Source organism: Nyctereutes procyonoides, unplaced genomic scaffold (genome assembly GCF_905146905.1).
Source record: "Nyctereutes procyonoides isolate TBG_1078 unplaced genomic scaffold, NYPRO_anot_genome, whole genome shotgun sequence".
NCBI lineage: Eukaryota > Metazoa > Chordata > Mammalia > Carnivora > Canidae > Nyctereutes > Nyctereutes procyonoides.
Genome location: NW_026575125.1, coordinates 111,241,868 through 111,261,596, shown reverse-complemented (window position 1 = coordinate 111,261,596; position 19,729 = coordinate 111,241,868).

Below are 19,729 nucleotides of genomic sequence, written 5' to 3'. Positions count from 1 at the left end.
TCTCAAATTAAAAAATATATATATATTGAATTTTTGAAGAACTACTGATAAATCAGCCTAAGAGTTCTATGTTATTTAATTTTTTTCTCCATGGAGGTCTTCTAAATTTTGGCTGCATTTTATTCGAAATCTATAGATAAATTTATATTCTATACCAGAATTTCATCAGATGAGAAGATATGGTGACTCTGTAATGTGTCAACGTGGCTAAGCTGAATTACTTTTCACAGAGTTCCTTCCCCGGTACAGTTTTGCTTAGTTTGGTCCATCAGAGACATTTTGCTTGAGTTTGGTGGGTGGGAAGAAAGCAGCAGGAACTGAGGTGGTTCATCTTGAGTGGTCAAGGTGGGTGTCTTTATAACTCTTTTCACTCACCTGCTGATTCGCGTCCTGGCCGCCCACTGTTCCATCTTCCTTTCCCTCCTGCTTCAGCTCCTTTCACTCCTAGATCAGGTGAGTGTTAAGCGTCCTGACAAAGGGCACCAGCTTTTCCTGAAGAACACCCACTTTAGGAAGGTAGGAGGCGGAGAGAACTAATGCAGTTCCTGTCCCATGTTCGTAGTTTCCTGCCCCAGCTCCTGGGCTGCAGCTCATGTCTGTAGATTTCAGATTGTTCTTATTCTCTCCAGCTTTATGTCCATCTCTCCTGCCTGCCTACCTTTCCTGGAAATATCATGTTCCAGAATAAACACGAAGACCGCAGCATTACAAAGACTGCTTACTTACCTTTCCCTAATGTAAAGTCCCTGTAGGGAGTCCTTCATAATGCAGGTGAATGTGTGTGTATTTATATTTATATTTATATTTATTTATATTTATTTATATTTATATTCATTTATATTTATATTTATTTATATTTATATTTATATTTATCAGGCTTTTGAGTCCTTATTATCTTCATACCTTTATTCCTCTCTTCTTCCACTGCTTTTGGATTTCTGTTCATATTTATTTCCTTAGTGATGCTTGAGTCTTAGTTTTATATATTGTTTTTGTAAGGTGTTTTGAATTTTTTTATGGACTAGTGTATACCTGTGGTTCTCCACGGAGGGGGGTGGGTTTGGTGCAGGGGGCAAGTTTGCCCTCCAAGGACAATTGGAAATATCTGGAGACATTTGTGCTTATCCTAACTGGTGGGAGGGATACTTCTAGTATTTAGTGGGTAGAAATCAGGTGTGCTGTTAAAAACTTCCTACAACACACAGGGCAGCATTCCTACGGTGAAGAATTTTCTGGTGTAAAATTGTCAGTATTACTGAGGTTAAGAAACCCTTGTGGAGACTATAGTATGACTCAAATCGTGAAATGTCAAGCAGTTAGTGATAAAATGTTGGGTACCACTTAAATAGTCTATATCAAAAAGTTCTTGTTGTATCATCTATTTTCTTTGTAGTTTAGAGAAAGGCTTGTAAGAGGCTTGCAACAACAACGAAAGCTCACAAAGCCCCACCATTTCCTTCAGTCTTTAAATCATTTGGGTTATATTTTGAAGCCTGTAATTCTTCAAACTTAGAACTACAGAAAGCATAGAAAACTAATTAGTTTCCATTCAGGAAGGTTCATGAGTTGTCACCAGGTGAAAAGGTCATGTCCCACATAGAGTCTCTTGAGAGTCAAAAAGCTGCAGTGGAGATCAGCCTGCTTTATAATCTGCTTCTAGAATTGTAACATTCTGGCCTAGTTACAAGATTTATTGATTATACTAGGTTGGATAAGAGAAGTATTACCTCCTTAAGTTCAATTAATATAGCTGATTGATGGGAAGACAGAAAGAGAGGAAGACAGGGAAAGAAAGCAGGCAAAGAACACTAATGTGACATAACTTGCCCCTTCAAAGGAGTTAAATTTCTAGGGGGATTGCCTCAAACGTGCAGCCACTTCTTTCTTTGGCTTCAGCTGTACTCAAAGCAGGGGGAGAGGATTAGTGTTCTGTAATCAGTCCTCTTACAATTAGCACAGCTGTATTCCAAAGTATGGCCTAGATGCCTGTTGGAGTCACCCTAGCCTTTAAGGGACACACTGAGAATTCAGTGGCTTCTCAAAGTCTTCCTGCCCTTCCTCAGAGGCCTTAGGTTCATGGTCACCTCTGGCGCTGAGATCCTTTTTCTACTGAATTGTCCTATTCGTTGATCGTCTCCTCACCCCTTACATGCTGGCCCACCTCTGCGATCTGTCCATTCCTGGTGTAGCTCAAACCCTTCCCTCTCCACGGTGTCCAAACAACCTCCCCCAACGTGTAAAGTACAACAGTATACATAATGTATTTGAGTGTATAGCTGTACAGAAAGCTTAAGAGAGAAGGGAGGTGCCATTGCAGCAGTGTGCCTGAGGCATTGACAGGTTTTTTTTTCACGTTTATAAGCATATTTTATTTTATTTTTTTAAGCTTTCAATTTTATTTTATTTTTTATAAATTTATTTTTTATTGGCGTTCAGTTTGTCAACATATAGAATAACACCCAGTGCTCATCCCGTCAAGTGCCCCCTCAGTGCCCGTCACCCAGTCACCCCCACCCCCTGCCCACCTCCCCTTCCACCACCCCTAGTTCGTTTCCCAGAGTTAGGAGTCTCTCATGTTCTGTCTCCCTTTCTGATATTTCCCACTTATTTTTTCTCCTTTCCCCTTTATTCCCTTTCACTCTTTTTTATATTCCCCAAATGAATGAGGCCATATAATGTTTGTCACTGACAGGTTTTTAAAGTGCCTCAGTGATTGCAATATACAGTCAAGGTTGAGAATCACAGCTTAAAAGTAATTCTGGTATTGTCTCTTGAGTTTTTTTTTCCACCTTTGTCCATACACTGTACATGGCTTGAATCACATTTCAGTGTATGAACTTCACGAGAGCTGGATCTCTGTTTTGTTCACTGCTTCCCAGGGTCTAAAACAGGTCCTGGAATATAGTAGGTGCTAAATAGTATCTGTTGAACAAATGAATGGAAATCATTCAGTTGGTCGGTATAACCGAAGTAACAGATTCAAAGGTATTTTCAACCTGATAGCAGATAAAATATGTTCTTTTTGATTTACATTTACTGCCTCAAGCTTTAATACATCTCACAAGTGATTAGAGTAGAAATTCTAAAATAAAAATGTGAGACTTTGGGATGGGGTCTTTGAGCTTCTAAAACTGCCTGCAAGGTTTTGCTCATGTGTGTGTTTTTGTTTCCAGAAGTTCCAAAATTTTATTTTTTTTTCAAATACCAGTATGAGTATGGGACTGGTTATAGAAGTTATAGAGTTAGGTGTTTTTCTTTCTTGCTTCTTTGTTTTTTGAAGATTTTATTTATTTATGAGAGACACACAGAGAGAGGGAGGTAGAGACACAGGCAGAGGTAGAAACAGGCTCCATGCAGGGAGCCTGATGTGGGACTCGATCCTGAGTCTTCAGGATCACGCCTGAAGACGGCGCTAAACTGCTGAGCCACCCAGGCTGCCCCCAAAACTTTACGTATATGCTCAAAGTGGTCCAGTGACCCAGAAGGGTTAAGAATCACAATCAGGGGATGTGTGGTACTTTAAAGAGGCCTTTCCTTCATAAAGGATTCCCTAGGGTTCCTTTAAAAAATCAAATTGCCTTGCACATTGAAAGATTTAGCAGGTGAAAATCTATATATTTCATACACTTTCTCAGTAACCCATTCATTGACTAATATGAATATCATATTAGTGCTTACAAAGCGGGGAGGTGAAAATTGCAAATGTAAGTAAGTGAAGGAAACCTTGAAGGAGCCTGGATTTTTGGTAGTTTCATACTTGACTCCCCCAACCTCAGACAGATTTGGCCAATTACAGGAGCAAGGGTTTAAAAGGCTTCTGACTCACTATAGGTGTGATTGATTCTGCAAATGTGCCAATTCCCCTGCTCTCTCTAATTATCTGATTGAAAGCACCAGTTGCTCAGAAGTGCTAAGCAAATAAATTGCCTCTTATTTGTTAGGAGCTGCAGCGAGTACGGAAGATTTTGGAAGATTTCGAGCTGGTAAAGGTTGTATAATACCCTGTGATCGTTCCTTACAGCTTTGGGGAATAGTCCAAGGTTAACTTTTCTTTTGTGAATTGGTAAAGTCCTATTTTTCAGATTGGTTTTCTCCCTTCGTTAAGATAAACAATGTTTAGCTTTTGTGTAATGATCATTCAGTACATCAAAATGCCCCATCTAGCAAATATTTGTTGAGTTTTTACAGTTTGCAAATTACTGCAAACCATCTGTATTTAATAATCAGCTCTGTAAAGATAATATGCAGTTAAAAGTCTCTATAGAAACTGGAAAAAACAATAAACATACTTGTATATTAACATTCTTGGTTAAATTTTGGATCATGCTGATTTTTTTTTTAAACCGTGTTAGTCACAATACCTTTTTAACGTAAGCTGAGGTTATATAAGAGTGATTTTTGAGCTGTTTATATTCAATTTCAGGTGGAATTTGAGATCTGTAAGAATAAGAGAGCTTGTAAGTTTTTTTCAGATAAATTTTTGTTCTCCCAGACCTATATATGCGACTATTGTAGATTTTAGAATATGACTGGCAGGTTCTCCTCACTGTGAATTTAAATCTGATGAGCACACTCCAACTTTTAAATAGGACCCTAAAGTATTTTATTTTAATAGCAGTTTTGCATCTGTCGCAATTTATACTAATCTTCCATGACTTGTGGCATTCTTTAGATTTACTGACCCAGAGGTCTTGAATATAATCTCCCATCAAACAGAATCCTTTTTATCACTCACTGCCACTGGCTTTGTGTGGAAAAATAAATGCTTTTCTATTTGAGCGATAATGATATATTTAATTCTGGCAAAAGCTGGTAGTCTTGTTTCAAGCTTTCAGAGTGCAATTCTGAGCTGGAAAATCTGCATTTCCAATATTTTAAAAGTAAATGTTAATTGGGTATAAGATTGACTTAGAAGAATAAATGAGATATTTGACATGTCCTATAAAACAGATTATTTTTTGTTATGCTTTAGACTTGATTTTTAAGTACTCTTTACACCCAGTGTGTGGTTCAAACTCACAACCCCGAGATCAGGAGTCCCACACTCAACTGACTGAGCCAGCCAGGAGCCCCTTGAAATTCTCTTAACAGCAGTATTTTCTTCCATTTAAATTCTCCTCTCTGCAAACAAAAGGAGACATAATGTGGAATCAAGCCTTTTCAACCGGTTAAAGGCACATTAGTGATCACTCTAACCGACATGAGAACACAAATCTTTCACAGCTGACAGGCTACCAGGTGCTGTGGGGACCCACCATAGAAAGGGACAAGAATTTGAAGGCAGCCAGAAGATGTATTGCCCTTTGTCTCTTTCACTTGACAGCTGTAGCCTTGGACAATTGACTTAACCTATTTGGACCTCAATTTCCCCATGTGGAGGTTAAAAACAGTCAAGCAGCTTCCAAGGTCACACTGAGGTTTGTCTATCTCAAAAGCCTTTTCAGGATCAGCTGCTCCAAGGTGTGATTTACACACCTGCATTTCTTTTAAAGCTCTTCAGGTGATCCTTCTGTGTGGCCAGGGTTGAGAAACCTAACAGAGCAGGTATCTGTACATTATCCAAGGGTCAAAGCTGGTCAGCCACCTATTTTTGTAAATAAAGTTCTATTGTAATACAGCCATGCCCATTCATTTATGTATTGTCTGTGGCCACTTTTGTGCCACAACAGTGGCGTTGAGTGGTTGTGACAGGCCATCTAACTGATAAAAGCACAAGTGCTATCCAGCTCTTTGTGAAAAAGATTTGATAACCACCATCGTGGAGGAATATGGAATCTGAAATCGGATAGGATTGGATTTATTTATCTTTAATTAAAAAAATATTTTATTTATTCATGAGAGACACAGAGGCAGAGACACAGGTAGAGGGAGAAGCAGGCTCCATGCAGGGAGCCCGATGTGGAACTCGATCCTGGGACTCCAGGATCACGACCTGAGCTGAAGGCACATGATGCTCAACCGCTGAGCCACCCAGGCGTCCCTAGGATTGGATTTAAATTTTGATTTGAGTTTTGCCTCTTGTTTATGGTATGGAGTAAGTCATGACAAGTGTCTGAGCCTTCAGATTTCCTCATGTGCAATAGGTATGGCAAAGGTGCCTCCTTTGTAGGGTAGTTGTAAGGATTGGAGGAGATAATGGATTGAAAGTGCTTCAGTTGAGTCAGGCATGCAATAAATGTTCATTGAATATTTGCTCGTCATCTCCCCCCTCTCCCCCTGGTGTTTCCATGCATGCAGCGCATGCACATTTAGTATCTAGAAAAGGAGACTAGCTGCCAGAAGACCAGTGGTCTTATGTCCTGAATCTTGTAGCACTCTAGGTTTAGCAGTCTCAGATGTAGTCCTCACCTCCTCTTCAGCAAGCTGGGCCCACAGCTATGGCGAGCACAGTTGCTACAAATTACCAGTGAGGAGTGGGGAGGAGAAAAGCCCTTTCTGAAATCTGAAATATTTCCTTGCTGTGGACTACTTAAATGAGTAAAATTCCAGGCCAAGAATAGATTTTCATTTGCTAAGTGTATATTGAACTACTATCATGTATCTGGTACTAGGCTAAGGTACTGAGAATATGGTTATGAACAATACATGGTCATTCCCTGAAGTGCCTTAGACTATAATGGGGAAGACCCATAAGTAGATTATCAATTGCAAAATATGATCAGTGCCAAGACAGGTAGTGGTAAACATCAAGTGCTATTGGGCAAAGGGGTGGACAGCTATGCTAAGTCTTGGGGTGGGGGTTGTCTGGCAAGACTTCCTGTGGGCAATAATATCTGGGCTGGGTGTTAGAGGATGAAGAGTGAATCAGACCAAGAACAATAGTGTTCCAGGGAGGATAAAATGCTTGTGTAAGCAAAGGCCCAGAGGTAAAAGAGTAAGATTTGATTAGGATCTGTAAGAATTTGGGAATAGGCAGGCCAGGGAGTTTTGAGTGGTGGTGGTGGTGGTGGTGAGAGATGACACAGGTATCTGCAGTTTCCTAATGGTTATGAAGGTTCAAGTTCTTGTTAATAATTAGTAGCTAAATATTCGCTATTATTTGGAAGCCCTCCCCTGCTAATTCTGGACCAAATTGTCTAATCCATGCAATTTACTCTAAGGTCAGGAGAAAAGTACATAATCAGATAAAATGCAGCTCATGATTTTCTCATTCGTAAGTATTTTTCTCAAGTTTCTACTTTTTCTCCATTTTCTAGCTCTGTGAAAGTCTCTCCTCATATCCGCTTGCTCATATCAGAAACTCAGGACCTCTCTTGTTTCTCTCCCTGGCTATTCAGTCATCCATATTCAGTCATCCATAACCAAGTCCTAGGGTTTGTACCTACTTACTATCTCCAGTTTTCCTAGTCTCACCCTCCCAGTTGGGAGAGGTAATCAGAAGGACTGGTGGTTGGCCTGAGAGCTGGGCCTGGCCCCAGCAATTGGAGCCTCTTTACCCCTTCCTCTGTTCTTGGAATGTGCACTATGATTGCCTTACCTACTCCCAGAAGGTGTCCTGAGGACATACCCTTGTGATAGTGATATGGTATTGAGACCATCTGGACGGCAGACATTCAGACCAAACCCGATGAAGGCTCGATCCCACAACCTTGGGATCATGACCCAGGCCAAAGGCAGACACTTAACTAACTGAGCCACCTAGGTGCCCCCAGTGTTTTTCTTTAAACTTGTTAAAAATAATTTCAGCTACTTTTTGTTTTTCTACCACATTTTACCTAGAGAAATTCAACCTACAGTGACCACCATTCATAAAAAGTCACATTGTTGGGATGAGATATCTGGAGAAGAGGATGTTTACTCAAAAATGAGTTTTAGTAAAGGCAGATCATCTTACAGCATGCTTTGAACCAAAAGAGAAGAAAGGTAACAAATGCTGAGTATTTCCTATGTACCAGGGTTGAAGACCATCATCTAATGTAATTGTTACCTTAAAGCGGTAATGTAGAGGCTGATTATTGTCAGTGATTTGTTGAACTTAATGCAAATAGCAAAGTAAGCACTGAAAGCCAGAGGTTTCTCATTACCAGGTTTGTACTGTAGACCATGGAAATGCTGGCATAGAAGAGGTTATAATGGGGGGGGGCAGCACAGGAATCATGAAAATGTCTTGTTTATATAAGGCACTTCATCCTTGTTCTACTGCTTTTGCACTAGCTCTTCATTAAGCACCCTTTTTATGGAATTCAGATTTGTGAGTCATCATGATAACCTTTAAAGGGGAATAACTTAAAGACGAACAATACATACTCTATATCCTTAAAGAATTTATAGTCAAGTGGAAAACTGGGCATGTAAAATACTCTGCGTGAAATGGCATGGGGCCAGGGGTGACTTGCTGCTTAGTCAGTAGAGCGTGACTCTTGATCTCATGAGTTTGAGCCCCACTTTGGGGGTAGAGATTATTTAAATAAAAATGGCAACTGGAATAAGTAACAAAAGCAAAATCTGAACCCAGGACTGTCTCCCTTCAAAATGTTATAACTGGTGTAAAAGAAAAGTATCATTGGAATGAATGAATGAATGAGTCCCTCATGGCACCCTGAGGGGATTTGCTTATTCAGTAAACCTTTTCCAATTGCCTACCTGTACTGGATGTTATGCTAGGTGTGGAGGACTTCAATACACCCATGTTTTAAAGGAAGTTACAATTATGGTATTAGATAAATATAAAGAAACCTTTCGATGGTCAATGAAAGGAAAAGGAGCTAGTAAGTGGGTTAAGTTCACATCTGACTGGAAAAAAAAAAAACCTCATCAGCTCGTGAAACTACTAAGGGCAAAGGAGAGAACAGTTAAGGAAAAAAGACTTAGGGAGCATGGAATTTAAGATTAAAGGACAAACGTAGAAGCATCCCTGTAGTGCTTAACACTTACATGCCATAATGGAGGATGAAGGCAACTTGCAGATAAAAGTGAAAGGCATTAGGTATTGGGATTCCAATGAGGTGTGCATACTTATTAGATTTACAGTATATCCTGTTTTAAGCAAATTCTTAGGGGAGCACAGCAGCTCCCCCTATTCCTAATGTACAAACTGGAGGAGACGAAAGGAAATGTCAGGTCTCTGCTTCTGAAGGATTTTTGAGGGATAAAAGAAAACCACCTACATAAGATCATTGCTGTGGGAAAGTCAGTTGGCTTGAGTTAGAAAGATGTTTAAGTGTTCCAGTGAAAGAAGAAAAGAAGTCTGATCCAAGTAGAGAAATACTGACCCCAAGGCCAGAAGCTTGGAAAGTTTAGGACTTGTTAGGGGGTTAATAGCCCATAATCCCATCATCTTGTACTAGCTTTATCCTCCATGATATGCACCCAGGTAAGATATTTACAATTGTGCCAAAACCCCTTAAAGCTAATTTTGTAGAGGTCAAATGAGTAGATGAACAGAATTAAATTAGGCAGGAGATTAAGAGTTGAGACTATAGTGTACTAATGAAGATTGGAGTTTAAAATTAGATCATGTCCTGTGGGGCATTGGAATAGGCCAGGTTCCCTAATTGAAAGTGCTATGTATAGCGGCCTATAGGTAGCAAACAAGATTCCACAATGGAGGTGTTCGAATAGCTTTGCTCATGCTAGGCAGTGATTGCCCAAACCTGTCTGAGGATGTAGTTCAAAGGTTCTAGCTCTTTAAAAAAAAAAAGTCAACTAAAACATTGAATGCAAGCATTATAACAGCTATTTAAGTAAGTTCAGACCAAGCTTTTTATTTTCTTCTAGCTAACTTTTTTTTAACAGCATGTAGTCTTCTGATAAATTGTATTATGTAACTTGATGTTCTGTGTAGATTAGACTTAGGTTTGTTTTTTGATCTCTGAAGGTCAGTAAAATAGAAGTAGTATATTTTTAATCTGAAGTTAAGTAGTTGGAGATGGCTGAACTGTTGGCTGGATGGGATAGAGTATCATAATGAGAAATGCATTCTAGTCAGCCAAGAGAGGTTTGTGATGCGAAATGGTTAGTGGAAAAGGCTGGTTTTGCTGATTGAATGCTTTTAAAATAAGTGAAGTCTTACAACTGTTAGTAATGCATGTGTGGCCTTCACCAGGCTGTTGCTCTGGAATTGTCGTGAGAATGAATAATGCTGTGTTGCAATCACTATACTATTTAGGACTCTATTACCACACAACTTTGGTGAAGACTACTTTTAAACCCAGTGGAGAATCCTCACAATATCTTGTTTTGGAATGTAATTTGATTCTTGTTGATTCCTTTAACTTAGTCTCCTAAAGAATGAAACCTGCTGTGTGTGTGTGTGTGTGTGTGTGTGTGCGCGCGCGTATGTTTGTGTGTTTCAGATGTAGAGTTTAGTGATTCATCACTTGCATACAACACTCAGTGCTCACCGTAACAAGTGCCCTCCTTCTAAACATGTTTAAGTTACAAAGAAGTCATGATGAATGGACTTAATGAAATAGATTCACTTCTTCAGATACAGATATCTGTTCTCAAGTATGTGCTGTGAGTCAGGAGATCTCAGATTTTCACATATATGGTGACATGTAATAACCTTATGAGAAGGGTTTAATTATCCTATTTGACAGATGATGAAACTGGTCGAGGAAATAAAGTGATTTGTTCAGGTTCACACAGTGGTTAAGCTAAAGGTGAACCTTGCTCTGTTCCATTTACTCTGTTTCTTAAAATCTTCAGTACTGCCTTGCCTTGAGACACGCTAAATGTTAAGAAATGAAGGCCATATTTTACATATAGGACCTATCAATCCAACAGAAGAATGAAAAATTAAGTTTAGAAAGTAGGAAGAAAATCTATATCATTTCTTCTAGTACCTCATGTTTTATTGATTGAGTTGCTTAATAATGCTAAAGGTTCAAATATGGTGACCAAAAGTCGGGGCAATTATGAGGTAAGGATTGTAGGATGCCACGTATTTAATTTGGTGTCCAGACTGTCAGCATTTACCAAATATGTGCCTATCTCAGAGTTAGTTATTCAGTTCATGGGCACATGTTACCTCATTTAAGAGTTCAAGAACAGAAAGTCATAAAATATATACATTTAAAAATCTATTTAATTTGCAGTTGCAGTTCTAATATTCTGTTAGGTTTTAGGCCTAACTCTGGATATCATGCCTTCAAATTGATTTTCCATAACAATCATGACACAGATACATCATTATAGGTAGGTTGAATGAGAACCCTATTGAAGTCCATGTATAAAGAAATTGAATAACAACCTATAAACTGCTTTTCTATTATCTGAATACTTTTTCATAAGATGTAATATATCTTACATAAATCCTGTAAAGCTAAAAGACTAAATAAAACAGTTTAAAAGAATACTTTGCTTTTCAAGTAGGATTTATTTTCTGTACATAAAAAAAGAAAATCTTAAAAAAACACTCTACACCCAATGTGGGGCTTGAACTCACAACCCCACAATCAAGAGTCCTATGCTCAACTGACTGGGCCAGCCAGGCACCCCGGATTGATCATTTTAACTTGCCTATTTTAAAGCCTATAGGTTATTAACTGATTTTTCACCCAAATCTATTTCTGTAATCAAATAAGTGTAGGATATGGTCATTTACTCTATATGATGGAACATGGGTCATATCCAGCCCTCTGCTTATCTTTATTAAGTTTTATTGAGACATAACCATAGCCTTATCTATTCTATTATTTTGAATGCTCCTTTGAACTACAAATGGAAAGTTAAGTGGGTACAACAGACACCCTGTGGCCTGCACAATCTATATGACCATTATAGAAAAAATAGCTAACCCATTGTCTGAACCCAGAAGTCATCTTTTTTTTAAAGATTTTATTTATTTATTCGAGAGAGAGAACGAGAGAGAAAGAGAATAAGGCTCCATGCAGGGAGCCCAACATGGGACTCGATCCTGGGTCTCCAGGATCAGGCCCTGGGCTGAAGGTGGCACTAAACCACTGAGCCACCTGGGCTGCCCTGAACCCAGAAGTCTTCTTAATTGCTAGTGTTCACAGAGCCATCAATTATCTAATGTGCCTTGTAAATTTCTCAGAAGAGGATGTCTTTACATACATATTTTCTAAAATTCTTGTTCATAATATTGTGTTGACTTCAGTCCTTGGCGTTAGTGTCTCGTTGGGTGATTTCAGAAGTACAGTCAGTTGATTGGAAAAAACCAACACATACATTCATAGTCTGCTGTAACTTGCAGATTAATTTAGCCAAGGGCACAGAATCTTAACAGATATAACACGGTCTCCTGATGAACAGCACCCAGTTGATGACACTGCAAGAGGTAGAGACTTCCACAGAGGAGAAGCTTAATTTTAAGTTATTCCACAGTTATCTTTCATTTTCAGGCTCACATCAGTATTGAAGAAAAATATCCATATCTCTTTGCTTAGCCTTTCCATTTAAGGGGATCTTTGCAAACATTAGGCTTTCCTAGATATTGGCCCAGACTCTGTATCTGTGAGATCACATCTTCACTCTTAATACTGGAGTCTATGCCCTTGAGTCTCTAAGAAGTACCTCTTCCTAGTTCCCATCATCGTGGAAAGCCCATTTTCCTGAAACTGGAATAAACCTCTTTTGAAACAATACTTTGAAGTTCTTAATTCCTACATCACAAGTATACTATTAAGTGTCTCCTATTTTAAGATATACCTTTTAATTGTATTTAGGGGTATTATATTTATTCTTTACTATTTCCTTAAAAGTAAGACATCTGGCTTGGATGACAGAGGATATAAATTACCTTTTCAGTACCTATCAAAATAATCACATTATTTTATCTCTGTTTGACTTATGAAAGAGCTAAGTTTCTTTGATTTGATTCCTAATCATTGAATCACTGTTTCTTCTGTATATTTACATACCCAGTATTGAGTTCATAATCAAAACTCATAAAGTTAACACAAAACAAACTCTTGAGTATCAAAAGAAACAACAAACTCCTGAACTTAAAACCAACCTATATAGACTGTAAACACTAGAGTTATCAGAGGAAGTATATTTAACATGATTGAAGAAATAAGAGGGTCTTGAAGTAGGGCTAAGAAATAAGCTACTTGACTAGTGAAATTTGATAAAGGGTAAATGTTCTAGACCTAAAAAAAATAATTTCAAACTTAGTATATGGGTTAAAAAGAATGTTAAGTGTAGGTGAAGAGAATCGATAAACTTGACTGTATATCTGAAATTACTCTGAATTCTGCACAGAGAAATTAAAAGATGGAAAATAGAACGTGTATGCCGAGGGTAATGGATGACAGACCTAGAAGGACTAAGAAGCATCTAGTTAAAGTACTAGAGGTATAGAATAGAAAGAATGGAAAAGAGGAAATTTTTAATTTGAGTTAATACCTAAGTATTGTCCAAAATTGGTGAAAGTCTAATCTCTAGACTGAGGATCCCCAACAAATTTCAAATAGGATAAATAAGATTAAATCCATGCTGAAGTACACTTAAGATAAACTAAGGAGTGCTAAAACAAATTATAAAAGTAGCCAGAGAAAACCTAGGTCACCTACAAAAGACTGACCATTAGAGCTGAGCTAGCAACTGTAAAGATGGAAGCCAGGAGACAGCCAAGAGCATTAGATTTAAATTAGCTCTTAAAAATAAGGACAGACATGGTTTTCCTATAAATAGATTTAAGAGAATTCATTTTCCAAAATAATTCTTCCAAACAATGAAGAGATACTTTTCTCAGAAAGCATGTTAAGGTTAAAAGAGTACTCCTCGACTGACTTAATTAGGCTCATGTACTTGGAAAACCAGACAAGGGCAGTAGAACAAAGGAAACTTCTATGCTGGTCTTGGTCATGAAAATTAATACTTAATAGAAATTAGAAGTTGGTTTTGCAGTTTCTTAAGTCTACATATAAATACCACATATTACGTATGACCTACATCGTAAGATTGTTTATTCCAAGAATGTCTGTCTCAACATTAGAAAAATGATTAATGATTAAATGATTAACACAGTTCCTGTTAAAAGATTAAGGGTGAAAATCTATATGATAACTTCAGTGTATGCAGAAAAAGACTTTGATTAAAACTTTAACTTTGTGATTTCATAATTCATGATGCACAATTTTAGCAAACAGGGTATAGAAAGAAACTCCTTGATCGGGTGTATTGACCTGAATGAAGCAAATATACTAACGTAAATCCTTTAAAAGATGGAATATGGCAAAAAAGAACACTACCACTCTAAAAATGCAGTGATTAGAGTCCTGAGCCAAGGCAATAAGATCATAAAAAGTTCAATAAATTAAATGCATATAGTGTAGAATGGAAGACGCAAAACCATTATTTGCTGAGTCCTTTAGGGTAATGATTTAAGAGCGCTAGCTTTGGGGCCCAACTGCCTGGGTCCAAGTCCTGGTTGTGGCCCCTATTATCTATATATCGTTGGATCTATGTGCCACAGTTCCCCAGGTGGAAAACACGTACTAATTACTTAAAATTGGTAGCAATAGTACTAATATGAGGATTAAATTAGTTAATGTTTGTAAAGTGCTTGGAAGTAAGCCTGGTGCACAAGTGTCACGAAAAAGATGAATTAAAAAAAAAAATCACAGGTCAAGAGTGCCTGACTGGCCCATTCAGTAGAGCATGTGACTCTTGATCTTGGGTTTATGAGTTTAAGCCCCATATTGGATGTAGCATTTACTTAAAAAAAAATCACAGATGATATCATTTTCTGAAGTTGCCTCTGGCCCAAGCAGTTGCATATACCTACTCCAGCCTGCTTCTCTCTCTCTCTCTCTTTCTCTCTTTCTCTCTCTTTCTCATTCTCTCTCTACACCATTTTAGGAAAATGCTTTATGAAACATTTTGTTTTCCAATGAGAAAATGACATTTGATCTCTGATGTGTACGAAAGTCTGTTCTAGTTGGATTAAAGATAGTTTTGAAAGGCAAAATGTTAAAACTTGTAGATAAAAATATAGGACTACTTGCTCAGTAGCCAAGAGACCCATCTAGTGATTTAAATTTAAATAAAACTCAGTTCCTCAATCCATTAAGCATATCTCAAGTACCCAATAGCTACATAGAACCAGTGGCTTCCTATTGGAGCCTAGATTATAGAGCATTTCTATCACAGAAACTTCTACTGGACAGTGCTGATATAAAAGATGGTCTTCATGGCCCTAGAGCAGGGGTCAGCAAACTTATGTAAAGGACTAAAGAATAAATACTTTAGGCTTTGTACATCACATACTATATAAGTCCTTGTTTGTTTTTACAACTTTCTAAAAATGTAAAAAACATTCTTAGGCCATAAAAATGCACAATCCCAAATTTTGGCCTTTGGGTTATATTTTGTTTACTCTTGGTCTTGGTTCACGGAAAGATTTTTAAGGCAAGAAGCTCCAATGTCTGGTAAATTTGGTTACATTTAAATAAAGAACTTCTATTTATCCGAAGCCACCATAAAGGAAATGGAAAGCTGAACCACAAATTTGGAGATCTGTGCAACACAAAATTGCCAATGGATAAGTATCTAGAACATATGAAAACTCCCACTGTATCAATAACAAAAACCAAATGATGTGGAACATCATAAAACTCAAATGGCTGGTGAGGATATAAACTAGTAAAACTTTGGAAAATTCTTTGATGTTACCTATTAAAGGTGAAGATGAGCAAATTCTGTATTCTATGGATTCCGTATATGTATCTATAAAATTTCCCAATAGACCCTTATGCATGTGCATCCAGAGTTGTGTAAAGAGTGTTCAAAACAAGTTTGTAAAAGCTTGTAATGTGAAACAAGACAATGTCTACTAATAACTAGAATGGATAAATATGTTCATATGCAATGCTACATGACAATAAAACAACTATTAATGCGTTAGAATGAATGTATTTGAAAATACTGAGGAAAATTAAATGCGAGGGTATATTTGCTATGACATAATTTCTGTAAAAGTAAAAAAGAACCCTGAGAGATAATTTAGCAATACAAACACATTTAGAGTGATTGACACAAAATTTAGGACAATGAAGGAAGGAAAGTTATGTGATGTCGTTGGGCACTTCCAAGACCCTAGTAATACTCTCTTTGTGGATTGATTTTATTTTTGAATCTAAGGTATGCAGAATTGAGTAAATCATTAATCGGTTCCTGAAAAGTTCTTTTCATTGACCCATGCATGTGGGCATAATAGCCCGATCTATGAATCACATAATGAATACTTGTCAAGTTATCATTCAGCACATGAGTTAGAAAAATTTTGATAACACCTACATATGTGTGCCCCATCCCATCCTCATGCCTACGTGAGATAACTATCCTGAATCTTGTGTTGCTTTTTAGCTCAACCTGTTTACAATATTTGCATACACATGTGCATACACCTGCACTCATGTATATATAATACATCTGTTCAAAAGTATATTCTTTTTTTAAAAGATTTTATTTATGTATTCATGACAGTCCCAGAGAGAGGCAGAGACACAGGCAGAGGGGGAAGTAGGCTCCCTGCAGGGAGCCTGATGTGGGACTTGATTCCAGGACCCCAGGATCATGCCATGAACCAAAGGGAGACGCTCAACCACTGAGCCACCCAGGTGCCGCCAAAAGTATATCCTATAAAAACTTAAATAAAATTACTTAAAAACTTAAATTACTTTCTAAATGGGGACTTCTTATTGTGGGATGCACATTTTTTCCCTTCAGGACCATGTTGCTAATATTCTCTATCATTTTGCTAACGTTTTTCATGTTGTTAGAGGAAGTTACACTTCATTCACTTTTGATTGCACTTTAATATTCCACTTGGGATTAAATTGCAGTTTATTGTCTTGTGGAGCATATGTTTTCCCACTTGTTCTTTCCTTACTATTCTTTAAACTCTACATGTGTTACATTTGCTTATATATGCTTTTAGTAAATTTTAAAACCATGCCATATGATATTTAAGGACATAAAGGTGTTTTGCATGTTAAGTGAAAAATTTCAGGGTATTTAATAAAGTGTATACACTGATTCACATATGGAAATATAAATGGAGGGAGAAAGCTGTACATACAGTATAATACACTAAGGGCTAGTGGAAGTAAAATAGTAATACTATTTTTGAAACCTATGGGATATGCATATAAAGGTGCCTAAGGAGTACTTGGATCAATTTAGGACTTACCAACATATATATTATCATTGCAACCTTGGGAACGGATGAGATCATACTTGGAAAGTCTAGTGTGAGAAAAGGGCCTCGGTGAGAAACTCTAGATAAACTAGCATTTAAGGCGAAGATTGTAGGAGTGAATTTGGCAACAAAGATTAAGAAATTCCATTGAAGTTGGAAGAAAGTCAGGAGTGTGTGTTATTGTGGATGAGAAGAAAGTGTTTCTAGAAGCAAGGTACAGCACATCAGACTGAATGCAGCTGAATGGTCCAGTAAGACAAGGCTGAAAAGGTTTCAAGCCAGTGGTGGGGTGGGAAAGAAAGTCAATTTTAAGTGGGGAAATGGAGGCCGCCATTGAAGACAGCAATTTCAAGAAATTTGGAAGAAAAGGAGTAAAATGGCTAAGGGAAAAGGAAGTAGGCTTGGGATAGGCTTGTTGACTTCCCTGTTTGTTTTTGGTATGTTTTTAGAATGAAGGAGAACTTACATCTACAAGTGATAGGCAAGAGCTGCTAGAGAATAAATAGTAAACGGCTGTGGAGAGGCAGCAGGATATGTAACTTAATGGTCAAGTACTCAATTATTTTTTTAATATTTTACTTATTTGACAAAGAGTGTGATCCACAAGCAGGGGGTACAGCAGAGGGAGAGGGAGAAGCAGACTCCTTGCTGAGCAGGGAGCCCAATGCAGCACTTGATCCCAGGATGCTGAGATCCTTAGGTCATGACCTAAGCTGAGATCAAGAGTTGGACACCTGACCGACCGAGCCACCCAGACATCCCACCTACTCACTAAATTCCACTTTTGAACCTAATATTACCCTATAGGTTAGCTAACTGGAATCTAAATAAAAACTTGAACCACTAAAATTCAAGTACTCATGTAAGATAAGAAAAAGGAATAGCATTTGCATTGTGTCTGGAAGGATCAAGAAAATTATGGTTAAGGGAAAGAGGGTAAAATGGCAGAGTGTAATAAGTTGAGGGACTTGCTATCTCCGAGGGGAAAAGAGTTGAAGTGGTTGCTTTGGCTCCTGCAATAACTGAATAATTGTTATACGTTTAATGTTTGGATTCAAGTTGCTGACATTTTATTGAGGATTTTAAGATTATATATTTAATGCATTTCTTTGTGGTTGTGGTGGTAGGGGAGTTGTTAATATGACACACACGTATGCATACATGATCAGACTCTTAAGCCTGAAGCCAGCTGTGTGTCTCTTTATAAATAATTTTTTTTCTAGACGAGTGGAAAACTTGTTACACTTAAAAATAATTTAGGGGCACCTGGGGGGCTCAGCGGTTGAGCGTCTGCCTTTGGCTCAGGGCGTGATCCTGGGGTCCTGGGATCGAGTCCCACGTCAGGCTCCCTGCAAGGAGCCTGCTTCTCCCTCTGCCTGTGTCTCTGCCTCTCTCTCTCTGTGTCTCATGACTACATAAATAAAATCTTCAAAAAAATAAACTCAGCCACAATATGTGTAGGTGTTCATCTATTTTCTTTAATTTCACTCTTTCAATTTGGAAAGCTAACCTCTTCATTCAAGAAAGCTATCTTCTAATGTTTGCATACGACTTTTGTTATGATTGTTCTAATGTCTTCTACAGAAATCTCAGTTGAGAAGCCTCTTGCAGATTGCTGCACGGTAGATTCAGTTTCTGCAATAATTGTCTTGTTCTTTATTGGTTCTAATACTAAGATTATGTGCTGATGTTTTGTTTTCCTGTACAGTTTGTTTGCTTTTATTTGACGAAAGGTGTGGGTGTTTTTTTTTTTTTTAGATTTATTTTGGTAAAGAGAACAGGGGGAGGGGAAGAGGGAGATAATCTTCAAGCAGACTCCCTGCTGCGCAAGGACCCCCCCCCCACCCCTCACCCCTCACCCCTGCTGAGATTGTGACCTGAGCCAAAACCAAGGGTCAAAGTGCTCAACTGACGGAGCCACCCAGGCATTCTGCTGAAAGGCGTTAATGACGAAAATGTGATTTTTTTTTTGTTTTCTGGAATAAATATTTTTCATGAGTACACTCAGTCCTCTTCTTCAGTGCTACAGCAATCTGCTTATTTTATGCAGCAGCATTTTTCTAATTCTTTAATAGTGAATTTCCTCCGGGTTTCTTCCCAGGTCCCTCTCTCTGCTCTCTTCATTCTCTTCTCGAGCAATCCCAATCATGCTTGATTTCTCCAGGTACCACCTATGCGTTTTCCTTTAGGCTTGGTGCTTCTGTATTCTATGATGATTTGAATTTTGTCAGTCTGACATTTTAAGTGATCCTATATGTATTTCACTTAGTGGAAACTGCTCAGTTCATGGCAGGCCCATGGTGCCTTTTCCTGCCCCCCCCCCCAGTGCTGGGGCATGCTTCCCTGACTCTTCCACTGCCCAGTCCACCAGCTACTGTAATGGGGGTGGAGGCAGCCTTGCACGCATTAGCTCAAGTCACCTTATTCCCTTGGAGACCTTATACCATATTTTTGTCACATGCTTCTGATTCTCTTTCCAAATACATTAACATTATGAAGCGTAAATGAGCTTTCAGAATCGCCACTATTTTGGTTCAGTTGAGGCTTTTATTTGCTCTGTATTTCATTTTTGTATAGAGGATATATTTAGCCCTCACACAATCACTCGAGTCTCCT